Source organism: Geotrypetes seraphini, chromosome 10 (assembly GCF_902459505.1).
Source record: "Geotrypetes seraphini chromosome 10, aGeoSer1.1, whole genome shotgun sequence".
NCBI classification, from domain to species: domain Eukaryota; kingdom Metazoa; phylum Chordata; class Amphibia; order Gymnophiona; family Dermophiidae; genus Geotrypetes; species Geotrypetes seraphini.
The window spans coordinates 52,322,778-52,342,917 of NC_047093.1; the positions used below are offsets into that span (position 1 = coordinate 52,322,778).

At 42.0% G+C, this 20,140-nt stretch overlaps 1 protein-coding gene across 2 annotated transcripts in view; it reads left to right on the top strand.

Moving 5' to 3' along the window:
* NCS1 (neuronal calcium sensor 1) overlaps positions 1-20,140 on the top strand; it is a 78,169-nt gene extending 58,029 nt beyond the window's left edge. Inside the window, exon 8 of one of the 2 annotated variants that reach the window (XM_033961352.1) lies at positions 19,790-20,140. The gene's annotated coding sequence lies outside the window, so the exon portion shown is untranslated. Of the gene's footprint in view, positions 1-3,356; positions 10,148-19,789 lie in introns of those variants that run through there. The other variant, XM_033961351.1, reaches the window with a different exon arrangement.

Below are 20,140 nucleotides of genomic sequence, written 5' to 3' on the forward strand. Positions count from 1 at the left end.
GGGGGAAGGGGGAAAGTACACAGAAGTATTTTGTTGGATATGCCAAAAATAGGTACACAGGGAGAGAAGATGCTCAACGTGGTGAGAGGATGGGGGAAGGGACACAGAAGAGATAACTGGACATGGCAAATAGCAACACAGAGAGAAGATGGATTGTGGACATGGATTAAAAAAAAAAAAAGCCAAATGGACAAGGAGACCCTGGCAAGAGAGTTCAGTAAAGACAGAAGAAAGCAGAAATCAGAGACTGGGACCAACAGACTTAGAAAAATAAAATGACCAGACAACAAAGATAGAAAATAGAATTTTATTTTCTAATTAGTGATTCCATTTTTTGGAATATATATCTTCCAGAGCTGGTGTTAGATATGACTGGGGCCCATGAGAGAAACCTCCTGCATTCTCCAGCTTAATTTATGTTTATTGAAAACTTGCTATACTGTAAATTCCAGACATGTGGATCTAAGTCAGGGGTCAAACTCAATCACATAAAGGGCCGAGATCTGAAAAAAAGGCTGTTGCGGGCTGAATTTTTTATTAATATAATTAGGAGTCCTTTAATTAAGGTACGCTAACCGATTTAGTGCCCGCTAAATGGGCTCCTTAATAAAAGGACCCCTAAGTGACTAAGGCTTAGCCTTAGTAGAAGTATAGGGTTACGTCTCCAACCCCACACTGGCTCTGTGGTGTAAACAAAATAAATATTGTAATCACAAAACAGAAAATAAAATTATTTTTTCTACCTTTTGTTGTTTCATGCAGCATCTCTCCCTCCTTCCCCACCACCCCAGGGTCCACCATCTCTCCATTTCTCTTCCCAACTACCCTCCTATCCAGTATCTCTAATCCCCCTCCACACCATCCCTTGTGTCCAACTTCTCTCTCTTTCTGTTCCTTTCCTCCCTCCCTCCATCCCATTGCCCACCATCTCTCTCTCTCTCCTCTGTTTTATTTGTTACCCACCCCACCCCACCCTCCACTCAGTCCATCATATGCACATCTGGACCCTCCTTCTCTCCCTCCGAGTACTTCTACACCAGGGCCCGCCCCCGTCCCAAAGGCCTGTATGTTTTCCCCCCTTCTTCTTCCCGGTTTCACCTTCAGATTTGGCCCGCCGTTCCTATCCTCCATCCATCCCGGCTTTCTGGTCTTCTCTGGACCGCCAGCTCAAACCGCTGCCGCCGCCATTGCTGCTCTTCACTCGCGTCTGCCTTCGCCTGGTCTCCTCTTCAAAGCAGCCTGTTGACTATCGCCGGCCAGCTGTAGTAAACCTCGCAGGCCACTGTTAACCTCGGTAGCACGTTCCCTCTGGTGCGGTTCTGCCCCTCTTCTGACTTACGTGATTGCGCTACCGAGGTCAACAGCGGCCTAAGTAGTGGTAAATCCCAGCTTCGGGATGTTGTCTCTGGGTATCAAATTTGTCTGCCAAAAATGATGCACTTTTTAAAAATTTATCTTGCATTCTATTCCCCCCTCCCCCCTTTTACAAAGCTGTATGGCAATTCATTTCCAATTTGGAACAATTACTGTGGGTTGCCTCAGTAATCGGTTTTGTAAAAGTGGGCCTAAGTGAGTTACATAAAAAACAGCAGCCTTGTAAGCTGTTTAACAAGTAACAAAGAAAGCCACTAGGGGGAGTTCACATTGCTAAACTCTGTGCAAGGCATATTTACATTGAACTTCCATCATCGGAGAATAACACTGGGACAAATTTGTTCCCGTCCCCGCAGGAACTTAATTTCCCCGTCCTGTCCCCACAAGTTTTATTGCTGTCCCTGCCCCATTCTTGTAAGCTCTTCCTTAACCGCACAAGTCTCGAGCACATGATTTTAAAGTGTTTGAGGCTTGTGCAGATGAGGACAGAGCTTGTAGGAATGGGGCATGGACAGGAAAAAAAACTCACCAGAACGAGCCTGGAAAATGAGTTCTCATGGGGATGGGGAAAAATGTGTCCCTCTGTCATGCTCTGCTTCTTATCCCCTCACCAAGGGCTAAATTTATGAAAGTGCTTTACTGATGCCAATAAAATGTTCCTGGCAGGAAAAAGCAGGCATTAATATGTTAGCATGCAGTGACGTACTCTAGTAAATCTAGCCCCAAGTCAGCTTCCCCCCACTCTCCATGGAAAATGGAGTGAGTATGAAGGCATGGGGAGGCGGAGGAGAATAACCTGCGTGGAGCAGATGTTACATCCCTAAATGAAGACATGGGAAGGAGGAATATCATGCATGGAGCAGCAGTTACAACCCCAAGTGAAGGCGTGGTAACCTGCACAAAGCAGAAGTTACGACCCTAAATGAAGGCATGGGGAGGATGGAATAACCTTCAAAGAGCCGCAGTTACAACCTTAAATGAAGGCATGTGGGAATAAACTGCATAGAGTGGCAATTACAACCCTATCCACATTATAGAGCAAATTAGATGGGTCTTTATCTACCATTGTCTACTCTTTATTATAGTATATCCCGTTATATCAGGGATTCCAGCTCTAGCTTTCTGCACTGCCTGCCTTTTAACATCTTTTATGCATTTACAGGAAAATGTGCTTCCTTTATTTTATTTAAATTTGTTGAGTTTTAATGCTTGATTAAGATACAAGACTTTTGTCCTAAACATGTCATAGAGCAGTGGTCTCAAACTCAAACCCTTTGGAGGGCCACAGTTTGGATTTGTAGGTACTTGGAGGGCCTCAGAAAAAAAAAGTTAATGTCTTATTAAAGAAATGACAATTTTGCATGAGGTAAAACTCTTTATAGTTTATAAATCTTTCCTTTTGGCTAAGTCTTAATAATATTGTAATTTATAGCTAAAGAGACATATGATCAAGAACCTGTTTTATTTTACTTTTGTGATTATGATAAACATACCGAGGGCCTCAAAATAGTACCTGGGGGACACGGGTTTGACACCACTGTCATAAAGGAAGAGTTTGATACATTTTTGACCACAAACCCCCACCTCCCTTTTACAAAACCGCAGGCTGGTGTGCTGAATGCTCTGCCCTGCCCATAGAGTGTCAGGAGCAGCGGAGAGCATTCAGCGCACTAGCCTGTGCTTAAAATCGCTATTGTGGTTTTGTAAAAGGGGAGGGGGGTAAATGTTCCATTATAGTCCCCTGCAGTTCCAGATGTGCTGGAATATCCATCGTGGTCCCCTTGGCATATTAGTGTAAAGGTCTGAGGCTGGCCCATAGTGATGTTAGACCTGCGTATCTGTGGTATTTCCAGAAGACAAACTGTTAATCAGGTTATAGAAGGACAATATTGCCTGCAGGCACCACTTGTCTCACTGTATTCAGTACAGCATCGTGTGCTTTATCTCTGCTGAACTTCATCCCACCTCTGTATCTTGTACAGGTGCCAGAGTGAGACGTTCTGTGCCATGGAACCAGATCGGTAACAAAGCTTGTCTGTCTGGGTTTCTTCGACTCTGTTTCACGGTCTTTAATGATAGACTGTGCCCTTAGCTCACTCACTTTGCACCCAGAACCAGCTGTCCTTTCTATGTGCCGAGTGCTGGATTTTCAGACAAAGGAATGGGGCAGTCATTCTTTGAAGAACACCCCCCCCACACACACACACACACACTCCTGCTTCATGGGAAAACTTCACATGTCCCTTTCTTTCTATTTATGAATGGTTTTCGAAGAAGAGAAGTGTTAGCATTTCTTCCATAGAACATCCTCTGTGGAAGAGTAAAGGCCACTCTGTCGTACCCTGGGGTCCTGGTGTGTGCGTGTTTTCACAGAAACATTTGACCAGATATTGGAGCACGACTGGAAGCACCGCTGAGCTCTGAACTAGAGGCATTTGACCAGATGTTGGAGCAGGATTGGAGGCACCACTGAGCTCTGGACTGGAAACATTTAACCAGATGTTGGAGCAGGTCTGGAGGCACCGCTGAGCACTGGTTGGCCCTAGAGCCGAATGGTGGGCTAGAAGTGCTTGCGGTGTGTAGATTCCTTTTTATTTTCTGTGATGCAGTATTGTGCTTTTGGTGCATAAGTGAGATTTTTATACCTATACATATCTGTGGACATTGCTCTCTGGACTTGTTGTAAGTGTTGCTGCTGTGTAAGTCTTGTTTCTGGAATGTTTACACACATGTGCATGTGCACACATGATCATTGTAGCATGTCAGTTGTTCTGCTGGAAGCACTGCAGGCCAGCCCTAGGTCCCACACCACCTGCATCCTGTTTTGATGATATAACTGAGGACTTTTGGAAGATGGTGGATGCTGGGTACTCATCTTTCTTGACCTAAAAGAGCTGTATTAGATTCTCAAAGTTGACGGGCATGGCCAGTTATTGTCCCAACCAAAGGTTCTCCCCAAGTCTTGCAGCTTCTGTTTGCTTCTCTCTGTTACCATGTCTCATTTGACACCTAGACTGGACTTTTCCATTGTTGCCTTCTTCTGTAACTGTAAGGGCAAGGCTTAAAAGCGGATCAAATCATGTTTCCTAAAATCTTAATTTTCCTTGCCAGCTTTATTCCCCCTATTTTACAGCACATACTCCTTTAGTCTACTTCTGTAAGAATTAGTCAGCGTGATGTAAGGAGCCCAGATGGGCCAAAGCACCTACACCAAGCAAATAATAGACATATGGTCATGTATCCATTCCAAGTCTTCTGCATTTTAGGTCAGTCGTGACTCGTGATCAGCTTCTATGTGCTGAAGGTAGTATGTCAGGACCTGCTGTGTGCTCTAGTGTCCAAGATGCCATGTGTTTTGCCTAGAACTCTGTCTTGCTAACTTGTTACCAGCAGAGGGGGCTGGTAATGCCCCTATGGCTCCACAGCTACAAATGGGATTACACAGTGTACACATACCATCTGCAAATGTGCTTACAAAACTATATGGGTGACCCTTTATTCCATACAGCCTATATCTATAGGTTCACAAACAGAAATTAATGTAAAGGGGTTATATATTAAGTGCTCAGTTTGACAAGAACTTCTACCAATAGCTCACAGCAAGTTCATTGTTAGACTGGGTGCCATGTCAAGAGAGCATTTAGAATTTTATAAATGTCGTTTAACATGTTTCAGCTTAATGGACAACTTTCACATTTTCTTCCAGGCCACAATCATATTTGTCACTTGTTCTGTGACCTCAGATGTCTCCACAGTAGGCCAAACTTCATTGCCTGACACTGCTGCTGTTTCAGCACATCATGTGCCTGCCTCAGAGGCCAAAAGCACCTGCTCTTTGGGAAAGATCCGAGATGAAAAAAACAAAGTAATCATCCACATATCAGCAGTAATGCAACAGTATGGAACAGCAACCATGAAATGAACTTTGAACGCCTGATGTTACAGCCTATCTTCAAAGCAAACACTGTGCAACTTCACTGTGACCTGGTGGTGTCAACTGTTTCATTATACCTTGTAGTTTGCCCTTTTCACTTAAAATACATCAAACACAACTAACAATTGTGTTAAATATTTCTACACCACAAAGTTTGCATATAAAATCAGCAGTTTCTTATGATACATACTGTAACCGGTGTGTATCTTGCCCCTTTGATGTTCACGTACCAGTGACAGGAGAGATGTCTTTAAATACCATTGTATTTCTTTGCTACCTGTCACTGGGCTTTTCCCAGAGGATCCCAGACATTGAGCCTAAAACCTTTAATATTATCAAACTGGACTCTGTATTCCTTAAACAACTTTCTTTAATACAAAATCCAAAACAAAGAAATTAACAAACTTACAGTTCAGTTGATCTCAAGGAAGTTCTTCTTATACAAGTCCAATATTGCATTTTCACATACTCTGTGAAGTAATAATATTGTGCTCTAACTTAGCCCACTAAGCTGTATTTAGACTAGCAGGTTCAAAGGTATAAATAGATGAGGAACAATGTTTTCCTATAGCCATGTGCAGCTCTAAAATGGAGTCAGCTATCTCCACACACTGGAGAAGCAGCCAGGAGAAAAGGGGGGGGGGGGGGGTTGCAAGAGCATACAACAGTACACTCTGGGATCTTATCTTAAAGAAATACACTCTGTTTACATTTTCTCCATATAGGAATCTGCTCACATGAATATGGGGACAGAACACTGCCATTGCTTGAAAGAACTATGTGACCCAACCTACACATTTAAACTCTTCGTTGATTGGTTGATTGAAGATTCTGGCTATAATTGGAGGATGTGGAATTGGCTTTTTATAGTTTTAGTAATGTCTTGTAATTGGTCCCTGGCTACTGTTAATTGTGAAGAGATGTAAGTCTGAGTGAAAGCATTTAAAAACTCATTCTGCATCTTCTGTCTTGCAATAGCACATTTTTTTTCCATCTCAGACTTTTCCTAGAGTGTAGGTGCTTTTGGATTCTGAGGGAAGCACATTTGGCCTACTATGGAGACATTTGAGATCACAGAATATGTGAAGAATTATGATTGTGGCCCGGAGGGAAAATGTAAAAGTTGTCCATTAAGCTGAAACTTGCTAAATTGCAGTAACAATGGTACACTTGCTTTCAGCTATTGGCCCTGATCACTTAGGGCACTGGCTGCCAGCCTTTGTCAAACTGAGCACTTCACAGGAATTTCATTTTGTGATCCTTTAGGTTTGGAATGGATGGAGCATAGTGTCCCCTATCTATTTTTGCAGGAATGAGCTCAAGCCAACTCAGGTCTCTGTCAGACCTGTTGCTATTCCCTAAATCCCTGAGGATGAGATGGAACTTCATAGCCCTTTCCTTGAGCCTTGTGCAGGGCTTTCCCTTCACCAGCCCATGCTTTTTACATTATGGACAACACCTGATGGTGTTTGGTGGCTTGGTGGGTGCACCTAAGTTGGAGCGAGATGTTTCTAAGGCTTCCTCCTGCCTGCCCCTTGGTTTCTGCAGAGTGATGATGTACTCTGGAGAACTCAGTGATGATGCCTCTTGTGATACAATGCGTTCTTCCTATTTTTGCTTATAGGAGTGGAGGGTCAGATTGCTGGGCCCAAAAGGAGGTTGATAGCAGCCAGATATCAGAAATGTTAGAACAGAAAGTAGGGTGGAATTAGGATCTGATTTGGGGGGGATAGTGAAGGGTTGCTGACCCTGCCCTGCTGTCTCTGCTCTGCCTAATGCTTTGCAAGCTTCAGCAGGTCAGGAGAGAAGCAGGGGTTGTGGTATGAGCCTGTGAGGGAGTGGAAAGAAAGGGCAGTGGCCTTTGGGGCAGGTGGTAGACACAGAAATAGTAACAGAAAGCCTGTGACAAAACAGAGGAGAGGGAATAGCCAGATATCAGTGGAATAAATGGGGTGAACTGGGAGGCCCTTTTTGGCTATATTCTTTGTTTCTGTCCTGTCCTGCCACTGCTATAAACAGCAGGTCTGGAAGGGAAAAAGGGGCATGATGAGACCCTTTCACTTTCTAAAGTGTGTGTGGGGGAAGGGGTATGCCCATCCTTCAGCATTAGCAGCGAGAGCAGATTTAACCACCCCAAGTGTAAGGAAATGGATTTGATATGGGGATAGAATTGCAGGGCTTGAGGATTTAGGAGAGAGAAAAAAATGAGGAAGGGTGAAGAGAATGCACCTACTAAGAATTTAAAAAATGTTTTCTTACTGAAAATTTTAAACTCCAAATGATAAAATATTATCTTTTAGCAGCCAAATAGCAGGTTCCTGCATTTCTCACTTCTAGCTGTAGCATATCTTCTGACACAACCAGTCTCACTTCTGACACACCTCAAAGAACTAAGCAGAGAAGCCTCCCTAATTTAGAAGGAGAATGTGACAGGTAGCAAAACAAAAGTGGGTGGATTATCATTTAATTCCACACTGGTACTGTAAAGAAGAGGGTTATCATATTTGTGAAGACCAAAAAAGAGGACATGTGGCCCCGCCCATACTTCATCTACAGCCCACTCACACTCTTCCCACAGCCCTGCCAATGCCCTCCACCTTTCAACCATTTCCTTGGTCTCCTTTACTATCCTCTGTACCCTTTTAGTGCTTCTCTCTATCCCCCCAACCCTCCTCCCCCCACGGGGGCTTCTCTCTTTCTCTCCCTCCTTCCAACCCGCCTTTCCTGTGGGTATTTCTTTCTTCCTTCTCTCTCTTTCCAATCTCCTCTCCTGATGTTTCTGTCTCTGCTCGCCCATCCAGCACTACCCTACCCCCATGCTCTTTTCTCCAGCATTCCCTCCTTTGCAAAATGCTTCTCCCACCCTCCTGCCATGCTGTTTCTCCAGCCCTCTCCCCTTCCGATGTCGATTCTTCAACCTTCCCTCCCTCCTCCAACCTCAGATGCTGCTTCCCCTCACAACCTCTCTCTAGCTCCCGACTTCCCCTGAAGCTACCTCTCTGCACCGACTTCCTATTCCCATGTGGGTGGGACCTGCAGAGAGCCAGCTTCTGGGGCAGGCCGACGGCAGCAGGCTTCCCTCGTTGCCACTGTCGGCTACCTAAAGATTCAAAATGACAGCAGCCGGGGAGGAGGTAGATGAGAGAGTCAAGAGAACTAGCTAAACCCGGACACACTCCATTTGATTAAAAGCATCCGGACACCCGAAAAGTCCTCTAAAAGAGGACATGCATAGTAACCCGAGTAAAGAAGGAAATGGGATAGCAAGACAAGCTAATAGAAAGTGTGGACTCTGAGAACCAGCTTAAGGGCATGGCTGCCTCGTTCATTCTGGGTACTGGCAAAGCCTTGAACTAGGCCTTAAATCAGCCATTTGGCAGAGAACTCAGGATCCTCCCAAATTTCTGCTAGACAGAGAAGGGGCTGAATCCAAACAAATTAACAGTCAGAACTCACTGTGATTGAAACCCCATCATAAAAAAAAATTAATGATTGCTAAGTGGATACATTAATTTGTGAATAACAGGAAAGTTCCAATGAGTGATGTAGTTTGCTTTTGTGATCTTCTGTTTGAAAGAGTGGACAGTTGCCATCTGTATGTGGCCACCTCTGCATTTGTAGATCCAAGCAATCTTTACTGCTCTCTAAGGTCAGAAATGGTTCATCCATACAAGTAGATGTTTGCAAATTCCTAACAGTCATGCTGTAAGCAGACCTATTCCTCCTCCTCCCCCCCCCCCCCCCCATACTTGAAATTAGTTTACCCATAAATCCATTTTAGGAGCTGTGAACAACTGCCCTCCTGTGGCAGGGCAGGTCATAAGATAACCTCTTGCAAAGCTTTCCAGATTGCTTCACTGGCAGGATTGACATGCATTGGTCTCTTGTATGTTTTCTAATGTTGCTGGGTTATTTTTTTATTGCAAATGTTTTCACAACCCAAGAGTCTCATGCCTGGGAGGAGGAACACTAAAGAGGACTTTGCTGGCCTCAGCTTCTACACTGGTTCTCGCTTTGCCCTGATAGTTCTTTGCCACTTCTTTCTATGTACAGTAATGGCTTTTGTCAGGTTTACTTGGTACTGTAGCTTTGGATCCCTGCAAACAGCTGTTTCTTCTGCAGTTAGGGTTCTGCCTACTTTGGGGATCTTGGGATGTGTCTAGACTTGTGTTTTCCTGTAGCTGTAACCAGCTTCTGTGTTGCACTGTCTCCGTGACAGCTGTATCATAGTGAAATCTGTACCCCAGACAGACCAGCCTTCTTTATTTCTTTTCACTGGGAACTTCCCATAGAGAGAAGGGAAATTTACAGCCAGAGCAACTTCTGGGAGGGGGAAGGGTAAGACTGTTTCCTGTGAGGGCAAGTTTACTGTACACTGTTGGAATCCTCTTTCCACTGTGTTCTGGGCTTCCATGCAGGGGAAAGTTTACTGTACCCCAGTAAGAGCACACCATCATTCTTAACTCCCCTGACTGTGGGGAATGGAGCTAGCTCAGTGTAATGCTCCAGAAACTGTTATGCTCTGAGCTAAGATCCAGCACCTTCTGGGAACAGCTGTTTGTATCTAGAACATCCCTTTTCTGGATTGCTTGTTGCCTTCTCCTGAGCATTAGACAAACTATGTGGTCACCTAGGGCAGCAGATTCCAAGGGGTGCAAAAAAAAAAAAAAAAGAAAAAGAAAAGCAGGCTACAGTCAAAGCAAAACAGGTCCTGAGATCACATACAAACTCAAAGACCTACTGTATCAGCACAAACTTTTTACCTGTAGGATAGTCTATCCACCTGGATAAATGGCTTCTGGAAATTGTTCTCATATATACAAAATTTTAAAAAAAGGTTTACAAGTATGATTTAATTTAAAATGTATTTTATGCCTTTTCACCCCACACAATGTACAATTTCAGAGCTATTGTGGTTGGATTGATGGGGTGATCATGGTGGTTGATTTGGTATTAGTATCTCAGGAGCAGTGGCATAGCCATGGGTGGGCAGGGGGGCCATCCAGCAGCAGCACACATCATTAGTCTGGCTGGTAGGATTCTCAAGGCCCACCAGCTGAAGAGTCCTCTCCAGAGCCTCCTCCAAGCTGCCTCACCCTGTGGCAATCAGCCACCAATGCCAACTCCCCCTTCTGGAAATGCACAACCAACTGCCCCAGCATTGTGACAACTTGTGTGGGAGGAATTCCAGAAAGAACTCTTCCGTTGGTAGAGCATGAGGATCCCTTCTAGCCAAGGTATTAATTTTACTGCTGGGGGGTGATGTCAGGCAAAGAAGAAATGCATGAGCTGTGCCCACCCAGTCTATCCCCAGCCCCACCCAGAAACTGAAGTCTGGTTGTGCTACTGCTAAGGCACAGGCCTGAAAGTTAATTGAAAGAGGAGCAAAGCTGAAGGTTTACCTAAGGTACCCATGTACTGGCCCTGCTCCTGAGTCTGAAAAGAGCAGCATGGCCAAGGGATCTGAGAAAGTGATACTGTGGAAATGAACACATGCTACCTGCATGTAGTCAGTGACACAGTCTGAACATCTATATGCATATAATATAAATATATACAGACAGAAACCCAGAGGGAACCATATTTTTCAATAAAATAAAGTGAAGACCAGTGCTGCTGTCTGAGAGATTCTTTGTACCTGGTTCATTCTTGCTTATGTCTCTGAAGCTGCTCTTTGATTGGTTTTAGCAGCTAAGCTGCAGTTTCTTTGCTAATTTTACCAATAATCATTTCCAAATATTTCTTATTGATGCAATTTTAAAATACAATCTCAAGATACACTTGAAAATAAGAAAGTGGAGGTAGAAATGCTAAGAAAAAACATCTAACAAAAATAACAATCTCCATAAGAAACCGCCCCCACAAACATCTCTCTGTACAGCCTATTATAAATGAGAGGGTCAATAAAAAAAGATGGGAGGGTCTAGGAAAATGATGGAAGGTTTGGAATGAAAGGGGAAAGGCTGGGGAAAAGATGGAGGTTCAGAAAAAAAAAAAAGACAGGGGATGTGGGAAGAAAGATGGAAGGTCAGGAAAGACAGAGGGTTAAGGAAGAAAGATGGAAGATTAGGGGAAAAAAGATGGAGGGTCAGAGAGCAAAGGAAGGGTTGAGGAAGGAAAATAGAGGATCAGGAAAGAAAGAAGAGTGTCTGGGAAGACATGGTGGGTTCAAGAAGAAGGATGGAATTGGGAAAGAAAAATGGAAGGTCAGGAAAGAAAGGGGAGGGTCCAGGACCAAAGATGAAGGATTTTGGAAAAACAATGGAGAGACCAGGAAAAAAACTAGAGATTATTATGACAAACCCACCAACTTATTAAAAAGCACATGACACCAATCTTTACTGCTTTATCTCTAACTCAGAATCAAGAAAATTTGAAAGCAGACCAAGGTCATAGAAATTAATCTATTACTCCCTCGTTTAAATAAACATTTGTATGGATGTCATAAAATCAATCCAATGCCAAGGGTAACAACTTTCTGGTGCATAACCAAAAATCCAGAAATACCCAAATCTTACAGCTCAGGAACAGCTTCTGCTAATGTGTGAAGAATAACTTTAATATCTCAGTCTGGTTCCAGGGTGATTGTAATCAACAAAATGCCCAGTTAAACTGTTTCCTCTTGAGATCCTTCTGAAAACGGAGTCAATTTTAAATTGTGCAGAGTCAATTTTCTTCCTCAGTTTCCCTGAAAGCGCTGATGTGTTTCTTTACTGGGATCTCCGCACAACATCTGATATTAGATATGTTAAGGAAAATCAACAACCTGAGATTCAGATGCCTAAATAATTCTCTAGTTTCTTCAGCTTAGAATATGTAACAAAATTATCTCTGATCTTGGGTGGGACATGGGTGGACTTACAAAATGAACATTGCTGGCAAATTCTACATTATATAATAATAATAATAATAATAAATTTATTTTTATATACCACCATACCCGGGAGTTCTAAGCGGTTCACAACAATTGGATAAGATACAAGCAGTACAAGTTATTTAAAAAACAGCAATTAAAAGCCACTAAAAAAGAAATACATAAATTATAAAATGCAATATAAAAGAATGCGGAGAATTTTACATAGCAAAAGATATAAAAGTCCACCTAAAGTCAGGTGCCTAACTTAATTGATTAATAGGCTTAGTCAGCACTGATAATTACCAATTATGAGTCTTAATTGACATTAATTGAAACTTAGGTGCATAGCAATCTGACCATATTCTATAACATTGCACTTAATAATTAGGAGGTACACAAGGAGATAATAGTTCGTTCACTCTGCAGCTCCCCATTATCTCTCCACTTTTCTCTCTCACCATACTCCTTCCTTCCATCAGGTAAGTTCTCTCTTAACTGTACCCTTCTCCTCTAATGCCAACTACAGACACTTCCCCTTCTATCTTGCTGCACTGTATGCCTGAAACAGACTGCCTGAGTTGGCATGTCATGCTCTGTCTCTGGCAGTGTTCAAATCCAGGCTAAAATCCCAGTTTTTTGAGACTGTTTTTAACTCCAAACTACTTGTAAAGTACCCATGTCTATTTTGACACTCCCTCTGTAATTCCCTACCCCAATTGTCCTGTTTGTCTGTCTGATTAGATTATAAACTCTGTCGAACAGAGATTTTCTCTTACGTGGTTAATGTAATGTACAATGCTGCGTGTATAGAAATGATTAGTAGTAGTAGTAATATAAAAACAGAGAAACATGATGACAGATAAAGGCCAAATGGCCCATCCAGTCTGCCCATCCACAGCATTCACTATCTTCTTCTCTCCATAAGAGATCCCACGTGTCTGTCCCACACTTTCTTGAATTCATAGAAACATAGAAATAGACGGCAGATAAGGGCCACGGCCCATCTAGTCTGCCCACCCTAATGACCCTCCCCTACTTTTCTCTGTGAAGAGATCCCACGTGACGATCCCATTTTGTCTTAAAATCAGGCACGCTGTTTGCCTCGATCACCTGAAGTGAAAGACTATTCCAGTGATCAACCACTCTTTCGGTGAAAAAGTATTTCCTGGTGTCACCGTGCAATTTCCCGCCCCTGATTTTCCACGGATGCCCTCTTGTTGCCGTTAGACCTTTGAGAAAGAAGATATCTTCATCCACCTCGATACGGCCCGTGAGATATTTGAACGTCTCGATCATGTCTCCCCTCTCTCTGCGTTCTTCGAGTGAGTATAGCCACAGTTTATTCAGCCGTTCCTCATACGGAAGATCCTTGAGTCCCGAGACCATCCAGGGGGTCATTCGCTGGACTGACTCAATTCTCAGCACATCCTTGCGGTAATGAGTCCTCCAGAATTGTACACAGTATTCCAGATGCGGTCTCACCATGGATCTATATAATGGCATAATGGCTTTAGGCTTACGGCTGATGAAACTCCTACGTATACACCCTATGATTTGTCTAGCCTTAGATGAAGCTTGCTCCACTTGATTGGCAGTCTTCATGTCTTCACTGATGATTACCCCCAAGTATTTCTTTAGATTACACCTGAGCCTATCACCATCCAATGCCCTCTCACCCTGGAGTTTCCTTTGAATTGAAAGAGACTGGCTGCATGAATATTTATGCCACATAGGTATTTAAGGTCTATCATACCATACCATACAATACAATTTCTTATATCTTGCAAATTTTAACAAAGATCCATTGTGGTTTACAATAAGATTCCTTAATCTTCTGGTACAATTACATTAAAATTCTTAGATTACAATTGAATGACGATTATACAAATTACAAAGAGAAGAGATAAGTCTTTAACATTTTCCTGAAAGGGTGGTAGGAAGAGATCTGACACAGATACAATGGTAAGTTATTCCAAGTTTTGGGACCCTGAAATTCGATGGTAGTCTCAAATAGCTTTTTCCGATGGACTTGTTGGGGAGCTAGAAAACACTGCTGTTCTGAAGTTATAGAATGAACCTATAATCTTGATATCAAATATTAGTCCCTGAGAATCAATGTAGCTCTTTCAATAGCAGACTTGCTCTTTCAAAGTGACTTAATCAAAAGATTAGTCCAGCTGCTGTGTTCTGGAGAAGTTGCAATCTCTTAGATTCCTTCCAGCGTACAGAGTGTTGCAGTAGTCTAAATTTGGGAGACAAACAGCCTGAACAATTAGTCTAAAACAATTCTGAGTTTCAAAGGTTAGGCATGAGTCTAGAATGACACCCAGAATAAAGAATGACACGATGCCAAAATTTATCACTATTCCTGTCCCTGCTGATAAACGCGCCATGTCATTCTTTAAGGAAAGAGGGAAGAATCAGAATATGAATGGGCACAACCACTGACCCTCAAGCCTTGCATTGAAGAATGATGGTGTAGAAGGACTGAGATTGAGATAGAAACTAAAGAATGACAAGGGATTGTTTCCTGTGGTTATCTGCAGACAGGAACGGTGATGAATTTTTTCACTGTGTCATTCTGTAACCCAGAACTTTGGATCTTTTCACAGTCTAATGGTTTTCTCCTGAAATCAACACTAAGTTTGAATGCAGTAATGAATCGTAGGCTCCAAACCACAGTTCCTTGGTCTTCAGTTTATTAAGTGTAAGGAAGTTCTTCTGTGTCCATGCACTCAAGGATTATTGAAGACTGTATGAAAATATATAAATTTTGGAAAGAACAAATCTCCTACCTAAGGCCCTTAAGTATACGTTAAACAGGGAGGGAGATAGTAGTGAGCCTTGTGGTACACCACAGAAAGCGTTCCAGTATTGAGACTTTTTGCAGCCCTTTCTTACTTCATATGTTCTATTCCCTAAAAATTCCATAAACCATTTTAGTTCCACTCCATGTAATCCTAGTTCGCTCAGCTTTGGAAGTAGTAGAGGGTAGACGACAGTATCAAACTGCAGCAGTACAGTCTTACATAGGATTTTGCTTTTGATGTTAATTCCAGCACCAAGGTCTCTGTACTGTGCATAGCCCGAAAAAACATGTTGTGAACTATGAAATTCTTCTGCCAAATTTAGATAAACTGTTAGTTGTATATTAACGCAGAATTCACTGGTCTGAGGTTTTCAACTTTAGTTAAATCTGTCCCTAGGGTCAATGCAATAGCTGATATTTGGGTCCTTTTACTAAGGCGCGCTAGCTGTTTTAGCAAGCACTAAACACTAACACTAAGTTCAAGTTTAATAATTGTTTTGATTAATCGCTTAATCATATTTCTAAGCGATGAACAAATTAAAATTACAATTTATGGGAAACAATACATTACAGAACAATACATAATGACATTAAAAATTTAAAATTTAACTTTACAAACTTATATACACAAGGAAGGGGGGGAGATGAAATACAAAATCAATATAGAAAAGTAGAACAAAAAGGGAAAAATACAAAATAAGCAACAGAAAGACAATATAATATAGTCCTACGGACACGTCCTATGGACGTGTTAGCATTTAGCATGCGCTAAAAAGGACTCCATTGTTTGTAGATATATACCCTTGCCTAAGCCATTACATAGGCGCTTTCACAGACGGTCAGGCCTTTCAAGACGCAGCACTATGGTCTGTTTTGTATTAAGAACTTTGGTCTGATTCTCTGAAGACGTTTTGGTGAAACGGGCCCGTCAGAATCAGTTCCTGTGACCACTAAAATAAGTGGTTTTTCTATTCATAAATTTTTGATGTTCTGATAATTAGATTATAGATGAGTTGCTGTTTTTGCACAATATTTAATATACTGCTGAATGTTGCACATGCATTGGAGGTGCTGGAGGAGGACCGATGATTAAAAACACAATTTGCATCAGCCATTGGCTGGTATGACATATAATAACATGGTCTGTAGAAAGGAGGTCCTGCCTCCTTTCTACAGATGACCTACATATTTATTTGTATTTTGATTGAGAGATACTCTTACATATATATTTTCTTAACTAAGCATAGATTAGCCATAATAACAAACCAGAAGGTATATGTTCTAGCATTTTGGCTGGATAGACATATAAGCAGCAAGATTTTTTTGAGAGACCTGAGACTATTTCAGAAGTAATAGTTATGAATTATTTCCAGCATTTATCAGCTGGTATCCCTTCATTCCTATTATCTTAATCTATAGTGTCCTCTTCAATACTGTCTTCCATGCTATGTGTACATGACTCTTTTACTGATCTAATCTTTTCCTGGAAATAACATGCCAATCTATTTTCATCAGTTGTTGTAATAATAAACATCCAAAAAACATAAAAGCAATCCGCAAAGGATATAAACAGTCACTTATGACCCACAGTAAGAAACAAATAATATATACTATAAAATTACAGGTGACCCGACACGAACTGTGCAAAACTAAAAATGCCTTTCTCAAGGGTCTTAATGGGTGCTAGAAGATGGAAACAGAAAAGATTAGGATAAATTAACAAAAATTAGCGATGGTGCACACAAGATAAAATGAACGATGAAAAGCTACGTGAGGTGAATTGAAATGATGAAAGAATTCGCCAAGATAATTATATTGTTTTATTTCTTTTCTCTTCACATGTCTGCTATTTCCTCTAGACTCTTTCTAGTCTTCCTATCTTTGATCTAAGGGCTGATAATGATTCTGTAAACCATTAGTCATTTTTCTCTTTTGATTTTATACACTTAATTGGGGCAATCTTGTCTAGAACAGATGTTGTAAGTGCCTGCCAGATGATTAGGGCCTTATTTCTTTGTTTACCAGTTCTAACTATTCCACTCTTCCATTCCAGAATGACTCTGCTGGTATCTTACTAAGGGCTAGATTCAATAAAGTCCACAAATCGATCCGATTCGTGTCCTATCTGTTTCCGAGTCATTCTGGCCGATCAATTCAGTAAAGCTTGTCCATGCAAATAATCAAATAGTAAACATGCCCCCATTCGTGCACACGTCTCGCTGTAACATCAATCAACTCATGTGCGCACTGTATCCTTGTTGGTTTTGAAGCACATAACGCATGCGTTAGCTCTTTAGAGCATCACTGTATAGAAATGGCGTCACGGACGTCATTGGCGGGCTCCGAATGCACCTACCGCAAAGCATTGTTGTCATAAAAAATGCAATATAAGAACTGTAGTTTTTACCAACCTCTCTTTATGCTAGAAGGCACAACAGTTAACAGCAGTTGAATGCGCTGGGATCACGCGCTGTTATATACAGCCTACGAATCCCAGGAGGCTGTGCGGCTCTTTCTGCTCTGAAGCACGAAGCAACCAAAGGCGACCCCTGTAACATCAGATGCACGCCAAAATCTAGTTGGAAGAAAGGGGGGGGGGAGGGATAGCTGGCCCTTAAAAGTTATTTTTGATTTTTTTTTTAAATTTGACATTGATATATGAAATGTACAATGCACAAGGAGAGCACGGGGTTAATCTGAAATTTTCTCGCCATGCTCATTCCAAATCCGAGATTCACTCCCGCGCTCGCTATGCGCATTCCAAAAAAATAACAAAAATATTTCCTAACGCTTATTTACATGAAAGTTGACATATATTTAAAGTTTAGATATATTTTGGATTTTTTGCAAGGTAGATATATATTTTTAATGGGGTTCTTAACATGCACGCAGCAGTTGCTAGGCAGGAATAGTCGGCGAGATCCTCAACAGTCGAAACTTTTTGGATCGGAAAGACCAGTCAGTTTGGACGAAATAGTTTCATGAATCGATGCCTTAAGAAATTTACACTTCTCCCTCTGTATTCGCTGTGATATGGGATTAACAGAACCGCAAATACTGAAAAACCACAAACAACTTTTTAATATCTATTTGCTATTTCCTAATAAAAACCATCGTGAATATGGTGAAACCGCGAATAACATGGTCGGAGACCTGGCCTGTTTCTGAAGGAGAGGCAAAACACGGTGAACAAAGTGCTGGGAATCAGTGATTTTTTCTGTAAGCACTTGGAATCAGCGATTTCTCTGTGCAAGCTGATGTAATTTGGGGGGAGGAGCCAGCAAGCTAAAAACCTTGCATAATCGAAACCGTGAATGCTGAAACCGCGAATGAGGGAGAAGTGTACATGCTTTTTTTACTCATTTGCATGCGCAGATAGGATCGGGTGCAGATGGGGTCTGGAGGACGGTTAGTGGATCGAGCCGTAGTTGGAAAGTGATCGCAAACCGATTGATACACGATCGGTTTGCTTAGTGAATCTAGCCCTAAGCCTTTTCATAGGTTCTTTATCTTTAGTTTTTGATGGATTTACTTTGGGCAATTTTAGATAGAAATGTAAAAGATAGTGATCAGACCAGATGACTGATTCCCAATGAACATGGCCTATCAAGGGAAAGTTTAATCCTATGGATATAACTGAGATGAAATCTAAGCAGTGTCCACCTTTATTTATTTATTTTAGTTATTTATATTACGCCTATCAAGGCTTACAATCAGGTACTCAAGCATTTTCCCTATCTGTCCTGGCAGTGGCATAAGTAGGGGGGTGAGAGAGGCGGTCCACCCTTGGCGCCGGCACCCCTCCTCCTCTCTGCCCCCCCCTTCTCTTCCCGTTCCTCTACTCCACACGCTCACCCCCCTTCCCTTCCCCCATACCTCTAAGTGAAGTTATTGTTTGCGGCAGTAAACAACGTGCTCTTCATGCCCCCATTGGCTCTCCCACTGACATCACTTCCGGGTGCCAGGCTTAGGAAGTGACATCAGAGAGAGAACCAATGGGGTAGCGAGGAGTACGTTGTTGACCGCCACGAGCAACAACTTCAACTAGAGGTACAAGAGGGGGGGGGGCATGCACAACAGGTGGGATCAGGGAAGGAGCAGGCAGCACACACAGCAGGCATGAGCAGTGAAGGAGCAGGGGGTGAGGGCAGGAAAGGGGCACCACCACCCTGGATGCCTCTCACCATGGCTACGCTACTGTGTCCTGGTAGGCTCACAATCTATCTAATGTACCTGGGGCAATGGAGGCTTGAGTGACTAGCACAGGGCCACAAGGAGCAGGATTGGATTTGAACCCTAACCTCAGGGTGCTGAGGCTATAGTTCAAACTACTAAGCCATTCCTTCCTCCAAAAAAGTTTTTTCTCTCTAATGATGGCCTGGGATTTGAACCCTAAACCTCTGTATCATAGGCCAGGGCTCTAACCCCTAAGCCAACTTCTCTCAATATATATGTTTATGAGTTAGGACACATGGGAAAGTATCAAAATTTGACTGGCTTAGCAGCTTTTTGAAGGCACGAACGTTAGGATCTTCAAGACTTTCTAGATGTAGATTTAAATTCCCAAGAATTATTAGATTAGTTAAAAATTGTGGAACAATGAGAGATCAGATTAAATAGCTTATCCTCTATCTTGTTCCAGTTTCCCAGGTGGTCTGTAAATCAAGAGTATACCCAGATCTTTCCCTCCTTCAAGATTCTTCATACTGCAGAGCATATATTCTAATCCTTGATCATTGCAGCTATCTAACAACCTTAAGGAAAGGAATGATCTATATATTAAAAGAAATCCTCTGCCTTTTTTTTTATATTCTAGGACAATGAATCAATCTGTATCCTGACGGGCAGAGATCAACTAAACTAGGGGAACTTTCATCTGAAATCCATGACTCTGTTATGCCAATTATACTTGCTTGTAGCTGGTTATTAGGTCTCTTAAAATCAGGGTCTTGTTACAGACTGAGCATGCGTTTAAGCATTCAGTCAGTATATATTTTTCCTCCAGGGTTATTTCTGCATTACATGAGATCTGGTTTAAATTCTTATAGTCCCTTTTTTATATTGATAAATTGATGTGGGCTTAGTCCTTCTGTTACCCATAACCACTTCTAATGCTTCTAGTCTATTATTATCATGAGTAGACATGTTTTCCCAACTATATCTAATA